This window comes from Mustela erminea, chromosome 19, assembly GCF_009829155.1.
Source record: "Mustela erminea isolate mMusErm1 chromosome 19, mMusErm1.Pri, whole genome shotgun sequence".
Lineage (NCBI taxonomy): Eukaryota > Metazoa > Chordata > Mammalia > Carnivora > Mustelidae > Mustela > Mustela erminea.
This window is the reverse complement of record NC_045632.1, coordinates 22,633,422-22,653,245: the sequence shown is the minus strand read 5'-3', so window position 1 is coordinate 22,653,245 and position 19,824 is coordinate 22,633,422. Positions and strand designations below refer to the sequence as shown.

Below are 19,824 nucleotides of genomic sequence, written 5' to 3'. Positions count from 1 at the left end.
TCCTGATCTGTGCTATCTCTGGAGCTTTCTGGAGCTTTCCTGGATAAAACGTACCCACTGTTGCAGGCTACCTGATCCCCTGGGCAGTGTCCCATTGTCCACCTTCTGTCATTTGTCTAATTGGTAGCTCCCACCTAACCTGACCTGACCTCACCCACACCCTGAGCCCTATCTCTGAAAGATGAGCTATGACTCTGCCCCAGACATACCCACCCTCTAGCCGGACCCCACCGAGACTAACCACAGACGACCTACCTCTCCCCTCCCCAAATTAGTGGACTGTGTCTGTGTTGACACATCCATTCTCACCCTAATGATATGTTTATTTAACTGATGACTGCTGTCCTCATTAGGGACTCATTGTTGAGCCTGGAATAGTGATTATTTTTGCTGATATTCCTTCTCTGCAAAGATGATTTTTTTTTTTTAAAACATCGCTCTTTTGGTGTGCTATGAATCCTTAATGAGGATAGTTAAATTTAAAAGAAACCCCCAAACCACCCTTCAGGTTGAAAATAGAAGTGTCTGCACAAGCAGGCTGGTAATCTGCTGATTATTGATGGACATGATTGGTGACAGACCCACAACTTTCAATAAAATGAGAGCGCCGTGCGTGCATTTGAGTGTGATAGCAACCAGAAAAAGAAGCAGCTTAGCCAATTGAAAGTGAGTGCTTGGGGTTCCAGAATGTTCTCCACCCTTTATGTAGAAAGACTCATAATTCTGATGGCTTGGGTATTGATACTGACATCCCAAATGAACCCCAAGCTGCACAGTTCCTGGAGAGGGATGGAGAGAGATGTTTCTAAAAGCTTATTCCCTGAGTACTCAGAGAGTCCACGGAGGAACTTATCAGCCCCCGAAACCCGTCTTTTCCTTTTGGGATTCTAACCCAATTCCCATGTGGCAGGTGACTGTGACTTCCCGCCTGTCAGATGAGGAGAGTAGGACCGTTAGAACTGGAGCAGGGTCTGGGTGTGCGGGTGTGACAACAGGTGAGGACACGCTTCCGCAGTCATCGTGGGGAGGTCACAGCTCCCCGAGGACCCCTCCTATCTCCTCTGCTGTTTCTTGGGCTTATTGTGCTGATAACAGCGCTGTGGGAGCATCACACGGCGGCCTGACCATGGTGATACTGAGACCCTGAGGTCTCCATAGGGTGTCCGGGACTAGGGACATAACCCAAGCAGCAGAAGCCAGGATGTGGACAACTTAGCACAGGTGGGGAGAAGCAGGCTTGGGACCTGGGCCTTGGTTCCATGGTTCGCTATGGAACCTTGGACATGTCACTCGGCCTCCTGGAGCCTTCGTTTCTTGATCTAATAGGGCTGTTGTGGATCAAAGACGACAATGCCTGTTCGGAGCTCAGCTGGATCGTGGATCTCACTAACGAAGCTGCCGTAAAGCCGCTGCCTCCTGCCAGGTGCATGTCGTGTCTGGCCTCGCACGTGTAGCATCTCCTCCCCCTTGAGGCCCATGAGCTTCTGGAAGCCTGGCCCCACCTTGAGCCCTGTGGTCTTCTTGGCCACAGGATGGCCTAATGTTGAGCTGTGGTGGCAAGCCTGAAGGGTACCCATGTAGGACCAGGACAGAGAATAAGCCCACACCCTAAGCGCAGGGGGTGAGTGCACAAGCAGACGTGTTTTAAAGACCATTGTCTGGGGGCAGTTCCAGCAAGAAAGAGTCCTTCCATGCCGCAGGACAGCCCAGGGAACAGGGCAGAGTGCGGCCCTCACAGCCTCAGGGCATGTGTCGGTGAGAGAACGGACTCCCTCGAGAGGAGCCCCCACCAGGCCCTAGGGAGGAGACTCAGGCCGCATCCACCCAGCGCTTGCTGGTACCCGAGGGGGCCGTCTCGGGGGCTGACGTCCACCCAGCTCTGACTGTCCCCACCCAGTGAATATCTCCTAAATGTGGATCCAGGAGGAGATCTAGAGCAGATCCATGGATGGACCAGGAAAGAGGTGACCTTCCCAGAACCATGGGCTGGCCAGCATAGCCTGTGTCCTACATTGGTTTAGATTCCAGTCTGAGTGTAGGGCAGGACCTGACCACGGCAGACTGAGTCCAGAAAAATCTACTGCATATTTATTGCTGTATTTCTCATCTGTTGTGTCTAGAAGGTGCCCTCCAGGAGGGCCAGGACCATGTCTGATCATTCACTGTTGCTTCTCTGGCGTCTGGCACATAGAAGGTGCTCGGTAAATATTACGAATGAATGAATGAATGAATGGGATGTCCGTGCTTGTAATCCTAGTGGTGCTTGGAAGGGCAAAGAGAAGAGAACACCAGGCATGCATGAGCAGCCCTGCTGAAGGTTCATAGAAGCCATTGTTATAGAGTTCAGAGGTTGGCAAAGGGCCTGTCAGGTTTGGCCTGTCCGAGGTTTCTCTGGAGCTGTGGTGCCCAATCAAGCTGATCCTTGAGTCCCAGCTGTCACCTGGAGGCAGAGAGGAGGGAGAAGGGTGTGCACAGAAGGCAAGGTGGGATGGGCAGAGGTGTGGAGGCAGACCCGCAGGTGTATCCGGCGGGTGGAGGGTCAGACCGGGTGGACTCGTGGGCTTGGAGTGAGCGCGCGTGCCTCCGCCTGGGAGGTGTTGGGGACCATCTCGGAGAGGTCAGCAGAGGCCAAAACCCAGGCCGGGGAGTTCAGCTGTGACCCCTGATGTTATTTTAAGGTGGTGGCTTTTTCATATTTAATTATGAATGAAATTGCATTTGAGGATCGCAGCTGATGACGGCGTGTGGTTATGCTGTGTGGGCTGCTTTCAAAATAGCTCACCCCAAACTTCATTAGTGATTAGTTCGAGGAAAGTGCAGCCTGACCCGCCAGCATTTTTCATGCTGTCTGTATCCGAGCTGTGGGAACTCAGGGAAGGGTAGATCGTGGCTTTGCAGGTCCCTGGTCCCAGGGTCTTGTGCTTGGATCCTAGTCCTGGGGACCTCCGCCTCTCTGTATGGCAGCCGGGTTGTGACTCCTTCGTAATTCTGCTTTGCCCCTCAAGTTCAACCCCTTTCCTGCTCTTGGAACTTGGACCCCTTAAAGGGAGATGGATGGAAACCCCTGCCTGTGGCTCTGCACAGCCTGGGAAGCCAGCGCTGGCATTGGACGCTCCCAGCCGGGCTGCTTGGCCCACGGAGTTGGGTCGCTGAGCCGAATGGCTGGCGCCCCCAGTTTCCCAACTTCTCCTAAATATGGTCAGTGTTTGTCGTAACTCCCACCCCCGTCTGCATGAACTGTAGATTTAGGCTTGGCCTTCCTCCTTTCTCTAGACTTAGTATAAACCCTCATTATAATCGAGATTAGCCTTAGTGAGAAGTACACATGGGTTGGCAGGAGCAGCAAATCCCAAACAGCATCTCGAGCACTTTGATGAGCGCGACACACCAGCGCTTGTCCGCTTTCCTTTTCGGAAATCCTGTCCCGGATCCTGGCAGGAGGCATGCTGCAGCCTGGGATGGGTCCTCGACGGGAACATGCCGGCCCCCCACTCTCCCCCCGCTGCCGTTCCCTGGTGGATCTTCAGAAAGCTGCACATCTCTGAGCCTCATTTCCAGATACCCGTGTTTTGCGGATAAACTGAATAATAGAAATTAAATGTAATATTGCATTAAGACGAAAGAACTTAGCCAGCTCCCCGTGAGACTCCGTGTTTGCTGCCCTCATGCACCAGTGATGCCCGTGATGTCGGTGACAGACAGGGTGGCATTGTGGCGGGGGAAGGGAGCCAGACAGCCTGGCCTTGGCCTTGACTCCTGGTTCTCTCATGACCTGGTGACTTTGCCTGGGGCAAATTACGGGACCTTCCTTCCCCTGAGCATCCTCCTATCTGTTGAGGGCGGTGCCGATGGCATTACTGGGGCTGTGGTAGGGGTTCGAACCTAAGCCACACCAAGGGGAGCCGGCCCATGGTGATCGACATCCCAAGCCAGTGAGGATTAGCTATCGTGATTACCGCGTTATTTTAGCCACTGAGTGACCTGGAGCACGGGACCTCAGTTTCCCTACGATGAAGCGGGGACACAGCGTCCCCTGCAGAGCTCTGTGGACAGGTGTGGGGTGCAGGGCCCGGAGCCTGGGGCTCTCTCCCCGGCCCTGCCTTCCTCCCCCAGGCTGTGAAGTTCTGTAACTAAGTAACCCAGGCTGATGTGTGGCTTTTGACGGCCGTGCGCGCAGGAGAGACGCATGTGCCACCCCCTCCTTTGGGTGACAGCTGTTTCCAGGCAGATGCCTCCCCCATGTTCTGGAGCAGCGAAGAAAGGGGAGAGCGTCCCAGATTTAAATTTGGAATGCGCGCAGAATCACGCCAACCCACGGGGCCCACCGGCTGGGTGAGCTTCGGGCCGCTGCAGCCGCGGGCGCCGAGCCGGAGGGCGCGTGGGGCGGTCCGGGGTCTGGTGGGGGCTCTTGAAGCTCCAAGTGCCGTGGGGGTCCTGGAAGAGCTCGTGGGGCCGGGCACTCATTCCAGGGGGTGGGGGGTGTCTCTCTTGGTCACTGGTCTGCTGGGTGCGGTGCAAGTGACACTCCGGTAGGAGGAGGAGGCAGCATGTGTGTGGATTCAAGTCTGCTTCTCAAGGGTGCCCATCCTGCCAAGCAGTGCCCTCTGGCCTCAGGGTGTGGCACCCATAGGCCCTTGCTCAACCCTGGGCAGGGCTCTGCTCACGGATGTGCTGAGCTCATCAGGGACCTGGGTGAGGGGCCCTCGCCCATGACAGGCTTCCCACTCTGACCCACAGAGCCACTCACAGAGATGGACAAGCCCACCTTCGGGTGAGGGTATGAGGCCTCTGCACTGTCAGGAGAAAGGAGGGGCAGTGTGGCCCTGGGGTGTGGAAGAGAGGTTGGAGAGGGAGACCGGGTCAGGACAGCCATGTGGAGACAGGCTGTGGGTGGGTGGGAGCCATGGACTGGGAGGTGTTCTTCCCTGCATATCTGTTAAGGAGTCCCACCTTGGGGTACCCCACCGTTGCGAGCTAGATGACTGCATTGCAGGAGGTCTCATGTGCATTTGTCACCCCAGGAAAGGCAAGCAGACTCTCAGCTAAACTCTAGCCCCTGGCAGACCACTACCCACGCCATCCCAGCTCTGGAGATGTCTGCTGTCCTAAGGGGCAGCTGTGGGAATCGGGACATCTGGTCAAATTCTGAACCTCTCCTGGGGTGGAGGTCAGAGATCTCCCCACCCCCCACAGGCCCTAGTAGCTCCATCTCTGCGGGAACAAGGGGCAGCTTATCTGTCCAAGAAGCCCAAACCGTGTGTCCCTGTGGCTGTTATGCCTCAGATACGGCCTCAGGGGACAAGGGCTAGGTGATCAGAGGGCCCCCAGAACACATCTGGGCAGTAGTCCGCCCCTGATGGGATACTACACTGAACCCAGCTTCTCCTTCCTCCTCAACTGCCCCTGGAGCAATGTCATCAGAGCGCCAGGACTGGATTCCATGCACATTCTCTCTCAGCTCCCTCTCCTTCTCAACGTCCCAGTGCATCAGAGACCAATCTTCCAGGCCAAGGACGGTTTTCCTCTTGCATCTTTGAGGAGTCCTCCACCTGCCCGGGCAGCCCAGCAACCCCTTGGACCAGGGCTTGGAGCAGAGGGAAGACCGTAGTCTCTAAACTACCCAGTGTCATACCTGTGTATGTACACAGAGATAAGCCCAAATGCTTTTTCATGGTGTGCAATTTGCCATCTATTTTTAACCTGTACATGCAAGGCTCCGAAGAAAATTCTGTGAGGAAGTAAGAGAACATTGAGGTCGCTGGTAGACCATCACCGAAAACCCCAAGGTAATGGCGGAAACGACATCCTTTAGAAAACACGAGTCTCTCAGAGAGAGGGTTCCTTCTGCAACAGGCACCCTGAGCGTCTGCCGTCCCTTGTCTCCTACCATTGCGCACTTCATTCCGTTCCAGCCATGTCAGGACGACTTGAGGAAAAAAAAAAAAAAAAATCCCACCATTAAAGACATGCTCTTTGTTTTTTCAATCTGTGACCCCAGAAATCTCTTTAGCAAGCCACGGTTCAGTGAACTGGCACACAGCAGCCGTTCAGCAGTGGAAAAATCATAAAACAGATGGAAGCTTTACATTTTTGTTTAGTTTTTAAGAGCACTTTTTATAACATCGCTTAAAACCATTCTGATGCATCACACTGTTTACACTCGAAGCTTTGTAGCTAAGATGTTTACAGTACGGAGAATGTTTTAAGATATTTTATAGTTATGATATTTGGATAATTGGCAAGGAAAAAAATAGTTTCTTGAGATTGCCGTGATGTTAGTAATCGTGGAGTAACTTATGAGTCTCAGTAAATATGTCCAGTTTGGTGGAAAGTACAAACTTAGTTAAAACAAAACAACACAAGAGGGAATATCTTTTTAGTGAAATCATTTCCTTTTCTTAATCAAAAGATGACAGGCAAGGCTTTAGAACTGCCATCTGCACGGCCCCGCGCCACGGCCCCAAGCAGGCTGCCTCTCTTTTTCGGGACAGATAGCTGTACCACGTCGAGCCATTGCCATCGCACATGAGTTTCATGCAAATACCCGAGGGACCAAGGTTCAGTTTCATCAGGCCACCTTAAAACAGCACCCCACCCCCCGCCCCATATCTCTGTGCCCTAGCATTTACAGACATTGTTTTCAATGTCAAAGAATTTATGCAGAGTTAGGGTTTGGAACTGCCTTTTTTTTTTTTTTTTTTAACTGCCCAAAATGGCATTAATCAAAAACAATAACTCCTTTTAACTTTTCTAAGTGCTCTAAAGGAAAGTATGAAATAATCTGTGTGTGGGCCGCAAATGTGGAGAATGCAAACATTTCACAATAAACATGTTTAAATGAAAGTCCCTGGCAAGATAGTCTGAGAGATAGTCCATGCTGGGTTAATTAATGCATGCTCATAAAAATAAACCTCACTTTTAAGATTTGACCAATAAAAATCATTAGCATATTTGGATCAGATGACTTTGTGTATACATTGAACTTCTCCACTGCAAATTGTCCTTGGAATGCCTGGAAACAGATTTCAGTTTAAAGTCTGAACTCCTGCTTCTATCTGCTGTTTGTGTTTCCAATACAGTGATACGATGATTTATTCAGGTTTTATCTGTTATACCTGCAATTGATCTACTGGTGATGGGATTAAATTTATCATTTTAGTTGTATAAATCATGGTTAGATGGCCAGAAAAATGTTTAGTTGCATAAAAATTCCTATTGTTTGCCTACAACACACCACGTTTGATTTTTGCTATAATCAAATTACGATAGCACATTATTTTTACTCCCAAGATGTCTCTCTCGTTTTCTTTCTTTTCTTTCTTTCTTTCTTTTTTTTTTTTTTTTGTGCCATCTTAAAAGTGAATCATTTTGGCCTATCCACAAATGCTCCCTTTAAAACAAGCGCCTTCCTGAAATCATACATGCAAACCAGTGTTGACTTTCAGGGTGAGAATCAGGCTGTGTTCTGAGGTTCTGCTAAATTATAAATCACGTGATTTTTCTAAAGCCTAATTACACTATGGAAGGTTCTGGTGTTCTGTCGTGCTTTTGTACAGGAAAAGACAAAACGGCCACAGAGCCCTCTTGGTCTGAGGCTAACAGTAGAACGCAACTCATTTTAAAAGAACGGAGACTGGAATTCATAAAGCCGGGTAGGAGATTAAGTTGGGACCATCCAGACAGTGAAATTCTGAACCTCAGATAACACTTCACTTCAAATCCTTATGAAAATAAAAACAACCCGACACAAATTATTGCGGGAAAGACTCCAGTATGAGTTTAATTTTATCCAACTTTATTGGCAGCTGATTTTGAACTAATGCGCAATAAAATTGCCAAGCAGAACAATTCAAAGAAATGAGAAAATACATTTTTTTGTGGTTGTTGTTGGTTTCTTACACGGTTTGTTTTCATAAAGACTGTAGAGCAGTGAACACCTAAAGAAATGATTGGGGTTTTGTCAGCCATCCTGAGAGCTGCAGGGCTGGTCGGTCCTGGTGGGATGAGCTTGTTCACATGAGGACAGGGGCAGGTCTTTGGCTTCGGTGGGTCCCAGGGCTGCTTCCCTGGGTCTGTCCCCTTGGTGCCCCCCACCCCCGTGGGGACACACGTGGGCCCCTGGGGAGAACCTTCTATGGTAGCATCCCGCTAGCTTGCCTGGGATGAAGACAAGCACAGGCTCCTAAGAAAGTGCCTTTCACATGACCGTTTCTGGAAAAGGGTTCCCAAGTCCAAGGGATCCAGCAGATTGTAAACAGTGTCGGCTTTATACCCTCATTTTGTACCAGAGACTCAACATTGCCTATTTTAGAGAACATGTGTTTATGCCTCCAAAATGGGCCTCTGCCTGTGTCATTCATCCGGAAGCCTACACCTAGGGATTCCGGGGGGTGGGTGAGCGCTTCTCTGTGATAATCATCACAAGCACTACTGACTGATGTGGACGAGTTTTTTTTTAGCACCTCCCTCTCCCGGTGTAAGGGACTGGCCTGGGGGAGGCTCTCACTTGGGGTGGGGGGGATGGTGCCTGCAGGAAGGTCTTTACTCTGGGCAGGCCAGTGCCCATCTAGAGGCAAGGAGGGCGGGGGGTGATGGGCATCAGGGCTGCTGACTGGGGGTCCTAGGGGAGGCTCAGAGCCTCCAGACAATGGGAGAAACACTCTAACATGCAACCGTGAACTTGCCATGGCAAAGGCCCAAGGTTTCTACCAGATTCTTGAGGGTGTGCCTTTCTTGTTAATATCTGTAAAGCGGGTACACTTTTGTGGAGGGATGATTTGTTGTAAAAACTGGGAGATGGTGACCTGTTCTTGGGGGACCCAGATGCTGCTCAGGACACAGATACATGCTTCTGCTCCTGAGAAAGTCTCACCCACGGATGCTGGGATGGGTTGGGGAGGAGGCGGGAGGCTGATCACCCCCGAGGGTCCCTTATAAAGTCTGCCTCTTCGGGACTTCTTTAAGGTAATGTGTGGATGTGAATGGTCACAAAGCAGAAGATGTTTTGAGGAAGTGAGTCAAGGCCATGGGTGACCCTCGGAAAGCAGGCCAAGGGAGAGACCCAGCCTAGGGTGCTGTATCTTGGAGGTTGGGAGCTGTGCTGATGTGCACCCCTGTGCCAATTCTCAGTTCCCATCCCCCACACTCGAGGCCTTCTGCCAGTTAGGGGTCTCAGTCTGGGGACCCGACATGTGCCAACCCTGGGCCTTATTTCTCAGTTACTTCTCGCCCTTTTCTCCCCCCGCTCCCCTCACCAGTGCCTGCCACAGCCTGGAAGCTGGAGCAGAGTCGTTATTTAGCATGGCTGGGCTCATGCTGGGCTCAGGGACTTGACTTCCCCATGGCCAGAATGTTCTTCAGGGACCTCTGAGTTTGATCCTCAAATTGAGGACCTGGGAGAGTCCAGGCTGTGTGCCTGGGATGGTACTCCAGAGGCTGCCAGTGGGCTAGCAGTGGGGCTGGGCGAGGACCAGGCTACCGATGCTTAGCCCCTGGCCTTGTCCCTGTGTCACTCAGCTTGTCTAGTTCAGTGTATACAAGCCCACATTCTGGGGCAAACCCATGATAGATGACCAGGTCTATGAGATTTTCCCCCTCCTCCTGCCTTATGGTTCAGTATAACAGCAACAACAACAGCCAACTACATGCCAGGCCTGTCACCTCAATTAATTAATCATTAATTAATTATCTCTCTTAATTCCATTTTTACAACAACCTTATAAGATTAGGTATGACTATCATCCCATTTCACAGACCAGGAAACTGGGACTTAGCCAGCTTTTCGGGTGCTCAAGTCAGGAATGTCGTGGCAGGGAGGGTTCATGGCCAAGCCCCTGCCCCAAAGTTGGTGTGCCCCTTCCGTGCCCTGCACTGCCTGTCCTCTGCTGCTAGGAGATGACATCAGATTCAACATGGCTGAGCGTTTTCCTCTTTGATATGGCAGGACATTGGTTTTACCTATTAAATGAAGAATAAATACCTTTTTTTCTTTTTTTTCGGGCAGTATTGTACAAAATTTCCATCTGAAACAAATCAATGGAAGGAAACCTGTGAGTCGATTTCCAGAAGATTCATAACTAGGTAATGGCGCAAGTCTAAGCAGATGGGATAAGGAGAAGGTGGTACGCAGGTAACGGAAATTGGGGCCAAAGTGCCCCTCCTCCTGTTAAGGTGAGAGGGAGGAATGAGGAAAATGCAGTCAGTCAGCTTTGAGACATTTCAGATGACTTCCTGTCTTCATTCTGGGAGATGATCTCTGAGAGAGTCTCATGACCAGTCTGTTTAAAGGTGTTTCGCTCTCCTGACATGTGCCGAAGGAGCTGTAGACCTAAGAGACTGTCGTCTTCCTTGGGACTCCTGCCTGGGTCTGAGTCTGAGTGTCTGCCTCAGAGGGAGCTGGCTTGGAACGAACAGCAGAGCTGGATGCCAAAGAAAGGAGCTGGAGGCTAGTCAGGGCTGGGGGCATCTGTCTAGCTTCTGTGCCACCATGCAACACCAGGCTGACTGGGTGTTCAGGACTGTCCTGCAGTGGGCATGAGGTCCAGCTGACTCCCAGGCATCCAGAACGTGTTTCCCCATGCAACTAACAGTCACAGTTTCCTGGCCATCCGGAAGTTGCCAGTCCAATAGCTCTCAAACTGGCTTCCATGACACCCCAGAAGTTCCAAGGAGAGGTCGTGAGAGCCACAGGGAGGGGAGAACTCAGGGCTCTTCTCTGCAGCTTTGACTGTGGTCTTCATCAGCTCGCATGTGGGAAGACCTCCTCGGAAAAAGACTAGGCACAGAGGTGCTGAAAACCCATGATCTAGACCAAGTTCTTGGTTGTGTAGATAGGAAAGCAACTTCTACAGAAGAGCAAAGCATTACCAAGATGAACCCTGTATAGTCATTTTAAGTAGAAAATATCTATGTTCAGGCAGGTCAGTGGAGCTTGGTGGAAGACATAAAATGTACACTTGAAGGGAGTCATGAGGGTTCCTACCGGCTAGTTCCCTGCTTTGGAGAGCCTGGCTGCCAATACATTTGGTAGAGCTGGATGTCCGCCTGGGAGCAAACCCTCCACAAGCAGGGGACCCAGAACCCACGGGGCAGAACTGCTCAACAGTTCGGACAACTATGGCTGGTTGTTGAGCAGTCCTTGGCGCTAGACACTCTTTTGGATGTGTTGTCCCCATTTGTTAGGTGGATCCATCGAGGCACGGGTGATGTGGGGCTCGTCTTTTCAGTGCCAGCATGTACTGGGCACTGGGCGAGGGTGTGTGCCCCTGACGACTGTGGCTCCTGCGTCCCGGGAAGATTCTGTCCGTGTCCAGCAGGTGCCGGATTGCACCGGGCCAACTGTCTCATGGTCAGACCCAGCTCACCCACCTCTGTCATCCTCCTGGTTCAGCCAGGGGGCGAGAATATTCGTCTCCTTCATGAGCCTGGGAGAGTTTGTGCAGAATCCTACGGGCTGGCCCACACGCTTATCTTGAGAGGTGGGAAGGAAGCCAAGGACGGGCGACCAAACCCCATGACAAAGAGCAAGACCTTGCTTGCTCTTTCTTCTCTTACGTTGTCCATCAGGCCCCTGGGCAGGCCTGCAGGAGAACTGTGTGGATACCTGCTTGTTAAAAAGATACCAGTGGTTTTCTTTCATCCATTCCTGAGGCACTTTTCCTCTACGTATGCATTTTTGCATTTACACATTAATTCATGCATTTATTGCTTTTAAAAACCTCTTTCAGTCCTTATCTCTCCATCCATCCATTTATACGTGCCTTTCCGCATTCATTCACTTCTCCTATCTGTTCATGGATGCGTTAGTTCATTCATTCAACAGATGAAACACTTTGAAATGAATTCAAGGCTTTGGGGAAATGTGGGATGGTTTAACCGTGACCCCAGGTTGACCCTGGCAATCTCCCTCATCATCAGATGTGGAGGCACGTGAAATCGGGTACCTAGTACCAGGGGCCCCCAAGAAGGAATCATTAGCCCGCGAGACACACCGTTAAACCTGTCGACCGTGACTGGGGTATCCAAATATCACTTTTGTGCTGGGGTCTTTTAGATCTTCCTTCCCAGGGCTTCCCTACTGCCTGAGAATTTATAGGGTCCCCCCAGGACTTCCTCAACAAGTCTTGTGACCCTGACCCATCCTTGGCCTCCTCCTAGAATGTGAGACCTGTCAGAATCCCACAGGGGGAAGCAGTAGACAGTCATGTCCAGGAACCAGAACTGCCGTGTGACAAGGAAGACAGGAGGGGCTGCCTGTCCAAATAAACTCGCGAGGGGCATATGCGGAGTGGGTAGTGGATGTCAGGAAGGGCTCCATGGGATAAAAAAGATACCAAAGTGTCCTGTAGAATGAGCATTTCCTTTTCTTCCTCCACCAAGTTTCCACCTATTTTCTTTTGTAGAATATCACATTATCAATGAAAGATGGGGGAGATGAATGCCATGGTGCCTGGTTCACTGGTTGAGATTCTGTATTGAGAAGAAACCATAAAATGCAATGCAAAGATGAGATGTGATTTCTAGCAGTAGTAGTCATGTTGTCTGCAAGCCAGGCTGAGAGCGAGAGTATTTTACACTTGGACATGAAGTATTTGGGGACGGACCTGCCCCCACCAAATGGGTGAGGATTAGGCATACCTCTTGTGCCTGAGTTGGTGCCATGAATACAGGTTGATTGTTCCAGTGGCTTCGATGTGGACTTCTTTCGGTTTGCTGAATTTGTTATTCGCTCTCGCACTCAACTTCCCTTACTGTGCATGACTCCAAATGTGTAGAGGTGTTTTCCCTGCTTTACAGACTGGGCTTCACGTGTCCAGCTACAAGGATCCTTTGGATAAGTAGAACACCAGCTCACGGATGGCTTCACCCATGTGGGCTTGGGTGGCATCTGTTGAGGGGCATCTGTTGGTCCCAGAAGATGTTTTCAGCCCTTCCCACTCTATGACTACTTCCCTCGCGGCACAGAAGGTGGCATGGGTGGCTAGTTGGAAACCGCCCCCACCCCCGGCCTCCCGTTAGACGGTACTTCACTCCCAAGGTACCGTCCTTCCCCTAGGTACTCAGGAAGCCTCATTCCAAGAAGCCAAGCCGTTCGCTACAAGGTGGCCGGGAGTACCTACTTACCAGAGCCCCACCCATCTGAATCTCAACTCATGGCCAATCAGAAGAGTTCTTGCAACAGCTGGTTCCCTAGGTAACCAAAGCATCCCCTTGGGAAGGACTATCAGAAAAGGGAGACACAGGCCCGCAGTTCCCCCGTGCCTTGCCTTCATCCTACATCCACCTCCCTCCCAACCCTGCCCTCACCGACCAATCGACCAATCGTCCCTATGCTTCTCGCTCTTCTTCATTTAACATACACAGCCATGAACACTCAGGGCAGCTAGAAGCATGGCCGGATATAATATTAATTTCTTTTCTGGTGTATTTGTGAAGGAGTCAACCATATCAATCACTTTAAGCCACTAAGACAGAAAGTGAAATCACATCTTCAAATGGAGAAGTATAGTGTGTTACCCTCAAAATCTAAGAAGAATATGTGATCAGTTTGAGGTTCCTAATGTGGGTATAGTTTTGTTAACCTTGCTTTAGATTATGTGAAATGCTCAGAAAGTTGTTTTTTTTTTTTTTTTTTTCCCCTTCTCCGTTTTAGTGGGAAGCGTTGGGTACCTACCAGCGGCATATCATTAGAAAGTCTGGTGTCTGCTGGACAGTCTCCTTGTAATGCCATTTTTCATGACTTGTTTAATTAACAACCATTTTTGACCTAGACTTGTTATAAAAGTGTTGCTATTCTCTCCTGCTAAATTATGTCTAATGAACATATTTGCATGTTATCAGATATAGCAATATATCATTTCAAATTTTGGCGTTTAAGCCTGCATCACTCAAAACAGCTTTTGTGGATTAGTAAGCAGGTGAAATAAAAAATCTCATTTCATATCTGACATTAATAACTTTCAGGGGGAATGAGCATTGGCATTTATGTCTGGACCAGAATCGAGCCCAATGTCCTAGAAACACAAGGGCAGCAGACAAACCTACTCACCAGATAGGAAAATAAATCATGCATAATGCAGAATTTCTACCTTACATGTTAATTAATGTGTGCAATCAATTACTGATGTTACAATATGAGAAAGAAACTGGTGGGGAATGGGGTAATAAAAAATACCTATAGATTTATCTGCTTCTTTTTTCTATTTAAACAAATAGTCTTCAAGCCTGTGAATGCTGTGTTGAGACATGCTCTGAATAATAAGCATCATAAAATCTAATCAGATTTATAAGAGGAATTGATTGTTGTGGCAGGAGGAGAGGGTGGAAAATAAGCCGAAATTTAAGTGTTAATTTTTATGCTAATCCACAGTGGCTTCATATGAAGCAATTTTGTTCTGCGCCACAAATATAAAATTGTCCCTTGCAGAGAAATGTCAGCTTGCTAGACCTGAAAGCAGTAATTTATTAGGTATGTTTCTATTAGTATGTGTCACAGTTGTTAGCAGGCTATACACACAATGGTGCTTCATACTTATCCTCCAAGTCTCAGAATGTTTCAGCTCAGTGGCTGGAACGTGGGGCATTAATACATTATCATATGCGGGGTGGTCTGTGCCCTGTGGACAAAAGGCTATTTAATACAATTTAATGTCATTCTGAGAAGAAGTGGAAAAATAAAGACGGGGAATAAAATGGCATCTGTGTGTTTCACAGTGCACTCATGCACAAACCCTCAGTTTAAGAGGTATGACATTTCTGCCAAGAAAAAGAATAAAACTGGGGCATTTTTTTTTTTATAACCTGTTCCCCACTGCAGTATTTTCTAAATGCTATTAAGTGATCGATTTACACGGCCCCGTGATGATGTCATCCATAAGAAGGGGAATGCAGATGACAGCAAAATACTAGTGACAGTGACCTTGTTTCAGAATCCTTGGAACCCTGTCAGCTTTGCTTCCAGTATATGGTTTCAAAGAATGTACTTTTTGGACAATATCTAGTTACTGGGTAGTGAATTAATAGAGTTAAGGCTCTGATGCAATTCACATATAGGTCAATTACATGCGCCAACATCTGCTCTGTCACTATCATTTGCATATAGCATTCATATGTTAATGATGCCTCTTTTTACTCAAGTAATATATTTAAAAAACAAGATTTGCATATCAGTTTGGATCAGTATATTACAAGCAATTTATCATTTTCTCCTTCTTGTTATGATTTTAAGAACAATATCTTGAGTGATGGCTGCTATATTTGAGCACGGCTCTGATTTATACAAGAAACCCTTCAGTGGGAAAGCTTCCATTCTAAAGCTGCTTAAAGCCTTATAAATCAATAATGACACAGATGGACTGGTGATAATCTATTTAGAATGCCTGATAGCAAATATTGTTGTACAGATGATTAGAGTGGTAACTGTTTTAGCAGAAAGCCTCGCCTCTCTTTGTAAATGGTAAGTTTGAACAAAAAAGTGCTCGCACACAGACTTGGTGTCAGGAAATCTCCGCGCGCGGGCTCGGGCTCGGGTCTGGATTGCAAAGAGGAGAACATGGGGGGGGGGGGAGAACAAAGGGGCTTCCCGCGCTCCTGCCAATATAATCATATCAATCCCTGTTTCTTTAACAAAACAGGACCTCTTAATGGAATTGTGTCTTCAGGTGTAAATAGCATTAAAAGCTGCTTCTCCTCTCCTTCTTGCCCTGATACAGCACAAGGAGTGGGAAAATAAAGTGGAGGTTGTCAGAAGTGGCAGCTGCTTGGAATCCTGATAAATATAAGCTTTTATTGATCTGATGAAAATGAAAGATCCCAGTGCTACGCAGTATTTAGCTTCTTGTCTACAGCACGTCACCGGTGGCCTTGCTTTGGGATAGATTTTCATTCTCCTACACCGGATTTGATTTCATCTTTAACCTTTTCAGTTGAATTTCCTTGACCTCTGCATATTGCTCTGATTTGGTGAATTTGTTACATTTCACTTTACATCATTTCTTTCTCTATTTCCTTTTGTGATAGGGAACCGGGACGCCCCTCTGGCGATCTGTCAGTGCCTGGATCAGCTACATCCTTTCTGGGGTATTTTGTTACCAGACTGACAGTCCTTAAGACAAGTATGCAGTTAAGCTGCTAAGGTAAGTCTTACGATATTAGAACGCTTTGCCCTGGACACACATCATTTCCTCCTGCTTTGTCGAGTTGACCTAACACAAATCCCAACCAAAGGGCCCTTCGCTTTTTTCTCTTGGCCCCGGGGATTCCTCCCAGCCTCCCCCTCTCCCTCCATCACCCTGGAGGTAGGATCAGTCCACCTGGTGGGAAGCTCAGGGGGAGTGGTGGCTGGTGGGACTTCTCCCCAGGGGGTTGCAGGGAGACCTTCCTTTGTGGTTTGGGCATATCTGGGGAATGGGTGGGGAGGGGGAACAAAGGAATCAGGGAAAAAGGTGATTTTCCCCTCGGTGGCTTAATTCCCTTCTCAAGTTTTCTTCTGGGATGAATCTGAGGTTTCAGTTCACAATCCTGAGGTGCCCCTAACATATTCTGGTTCCGAGAAAGGGCCCGCTGTTATTTTGAGTAGTTTTGATACAACCAAATCAAAGTGAAGATTTGAAATAGCTTTTCTGAAAGCCCAAGCTAAAGTCATAAATTATTCTGCACCATGATTCTTTCTGATAGTAAAACCATACCTCTTTGCCTGACATTGCTGAAATGTGGAAAAGTGAAAGTTAAAAATAAAATGAAACATTTAAATCTTGGCTGTTGAGAACCTCAGATAGACATCAAGGCCAGTCGATAAAGGCCCCTATCAATTAGGCTCCTACAGTTATCATCAGATTCGGTTTATTAGCCCTCGCCCAGGTACGGGGTTCTGGCATTACGGCTGGGAAGGGCCAGGTGGAACGCAGGGAAAGACCATAAACTGGAAATTGAGGGTGTGGGGTGCCTAGGCGTGCTCGGTGGCAGGGCCCAAGGCCGCCGTGGTGCCCCTGCCTTGCATGATCTTGTGGGAGAAAATATTTGCAGCAAAATGGTTGGAAGTTTTCCTTTTTTTTTTTTTTTTTTTTAACCCCCTTTATTTGAGTTAGAAAGTGTTGATTTCACACCGTGGTGAGTGTTTTCCGTCAGCTTCTTGGTGGGTGTATTCCGTGTGAAAAACGAGGAGCGGTGAACACCAGCCGCTGTGGCTTCCTTCAGCGGCCAGGCAGGCCTCCCCTGGCAGCGGGGACGTCTGCGGAGCACGGGGCCTTCTGCAGCGATGGAGAAGCCCAAGGGCTTCCCGGCCCTGGGCTTCCAGACTGAGCTGTTTGGCTAGTTCCCTCCTCAGCATATCACAGGCAGAGCAATTTTTGGTTCCATAGCTGTTTGGTTGGGAAAACAAGCCTGTGATTGCCAGTAAGGTTTAGAATTTGCCTGCCAGATAAGGGAATGTCTGTGAAGACTATTTTCCCTCTTGGGAGGCAAAACACAGATGGGGGAGTTAGGAGTCTTACAATATTTAGCTGCTACATGGATGGTAGGAATTCTGCCGCGTGGATGCTTGCAGTTTCTGAGAGCCCCATGGAGCATCACTGCCAAGGGCCTCAGGTCAGGCAGACGGGCGAGGCTGGCTTTCCCCGGGGTGCGGGGGTGGGGGGGAGGTGTGAGCCCGTGTTCCAGCTTCTTCTGGAACTTTCCATGCTCTGTGCTTCTTGAGTGGGAGAGGAAGCACTGTAAGGGTGCTGGCCATTTCCCTTGACCCGCCTTGGACAGGGAAGTAGAGAGAGGCCTGAGCCGCCGCGTCTGACCAGGTAGGGGGGACTGAGGGGGAGGCCCTGGATTGACTTCATTTCTCCTGTGAATGGACCCAGACCTTCCTCGGGTGGCTTCTCAGGCTCTGGAGAGTAGGCCACACACCAGCCTCACCAGGTTTGCTGCCTCGGAAGCCTGTATTTTAAAGAACTAATCATCTGGGCATGCTCTGGACCTCTTAGAAGATAAGGAACAATGATACGATGTTCTCGGGATTGGCCGTGAGAAGGCAGGGAGCTCTTCTCTCATGGAAAAGGTAAATCTTGGAATGACTTCAAGGTCCTGTGCATCGGAAGTAGGATTTTCGGTCTTATATTCAAGAGCAAATTCTGGGCCCTGGAGACCAGGAAGGGCGACAGGTCTTCCAGACCAGCTCCTCTGTCCTAACTGCCCATCTCAGCACCTAGGACCCTTGGGCCCTGGAGTTGGACTCTCTCTAGGAGCCATGATGTGCTGGCTGGGCCACTTCTGGACTCCTGAAGGGACCTGTCGGGACCTTTGCTTCTGTCCTCTCCACCGATGCCCTCCCCATCTTTCGAAATGGACACTTGACCTTCAAAATATTCTGTGAAATGCTGTACAAGGGCAGCTTTGGGACAACCCGACAGCCCCCACCAAGCGCCATTGCACAGAAACCTTAAGTGACCCGTCAGTAACCGAACCTGTCACACGCATCGGAGAACAATTTCCTAGCCCACCACAGCATGGGTTTCCGGAGAAGCCCCAGAGAGGACCAGAGGCAGAGCCAGGAGCTGGGGCCACCCAGCCCTCCTTGGCGTCATCCTTTAGAAAGACCCCAGGGCATGCGGAGGGCAGTGGGTCGCAGAGGCCACAGGACCTTGCCCTACCTCTGACATATGGGGCAGGCCCCGGCCCTTGCCTTGCCGGGCGGCGGGGGCAGGGCCCAGGACTAGGGCGCTGGCCCTGCGGTGGCTTGGGCTGTCCCGAAGCGGCCCCGTTGTCCTGGCACAGCCGTGTGAGTCAACAGCCCTCCCGCGGCAGTAATTACTTCAGTTAAATGCTGTGGTAGCGGCACTCTGGGAGCACAGAGGAGGGAGTGAATAATTGTAATTTCTGTGTGATAATGATGATAAGCCCTGCATATGTGTGTGGGGCTTTGCGTCGTATTTGATCTTCACCAGGAGATCTCCAGGCTCATGGAGGTAAAGATCAAGATCCCCGCCAACGCCTCTGTAGCAGCTGAATGAGGTAGGAAGGTGAGGTCTCATGATAGCTGCATAGCCCAAGAGAAAATGAAAATCAGAGATAATTCTGACTCTGGAGAACAGGAGTGGTGGGGCTGGTTCTGGCCCCAGAGTGTTTTGGGATTATCTTCATTGTCACCTTGTGCCTAGCAGGCAGCTGCTGATATTCGTCCCATTTTCCAGGTGTGGAAGCTGAGGTCAGAGAAGTTAAGTGGCCTCCCTCATGTCACACAGCCGATGGATGGTAAAGCAAAGGTTTGAGCAGGCTTCTTCCTGATCTTAGAGCCTGATCCCTTGGCCATGAAGCAGCCAGGGTACGACCTTAGCCAAGCTCCTTAAAGAGCTTCTATTGTGTAGCTAGGAGCCATGAACAAGGCAGCAGTGGATAAGCAGATGTCAGATAGTGATAAAGTGCCATGAAGAAGGTCTGGGGTGAAAGAGAGGGAGCAGGAGAGCTCCACCTGAGAGGGGTACGTGGTGAGGATGGGCCTTCCTGAGAAAGGCACCTTGGAAGTGAGAGGGCTGAAGGACATGGAGGAGCCGGCCAGGTGATGGGCTGAAGGAAGAGCATTCCCCACAGAGGGAATGGCAAGTGCAAAGGCCCTGTGGTGGGGGAGAATTTGGCATATCTGAGGGTCAGAGTATAGGCTGGTGCAGGTAGAGAACCGTGAGCTCTAGGGAGAGGGTACGGGGTTAGAGGGCTTGCATTGGACATGACTTTGTAGGCCATGGTGAGGAGTGCTGGCTTTGTTTTATGTCTGTGCTGCTTGTGACCGGAGCTGTGTCTTGAGAAGCTCACCTTCCCGGGTGTTGGGATGCTCCTAGGTGCCCA

At 49.6% G+C, this 19,824-nt stretch overlaps 1 protein-coding gene across 8 annotated transcripts in view; it reads left to right on the top strand.

Annotated features, from left to right (window-relative positions):
* ZNF536 (zinc finger protein 536) overlaps positions 1–19,824 on the top strand; it is a 422,501-nt gene that overhangs the window by 95,764 nt on the left and 306,913 nt on the right. For 7 of the 8 annotated variants that reach the window (XM_032325332.1, XM_032325329.1, XM_032325330.1 and 4 more), the window contains one exon: positions 16,018–16,133. The exons of the other annotated variant lie outside the window; for it this stretch is intronic. The gene's annotated coding sequence lies outside the window, so the exon portion shown is untranslated. The remainder of the gene's footprint in view (positions 1–16,017; positions 16,134–19,824) is intronic. 8 annotated transcript variants of the gene reach the window in all.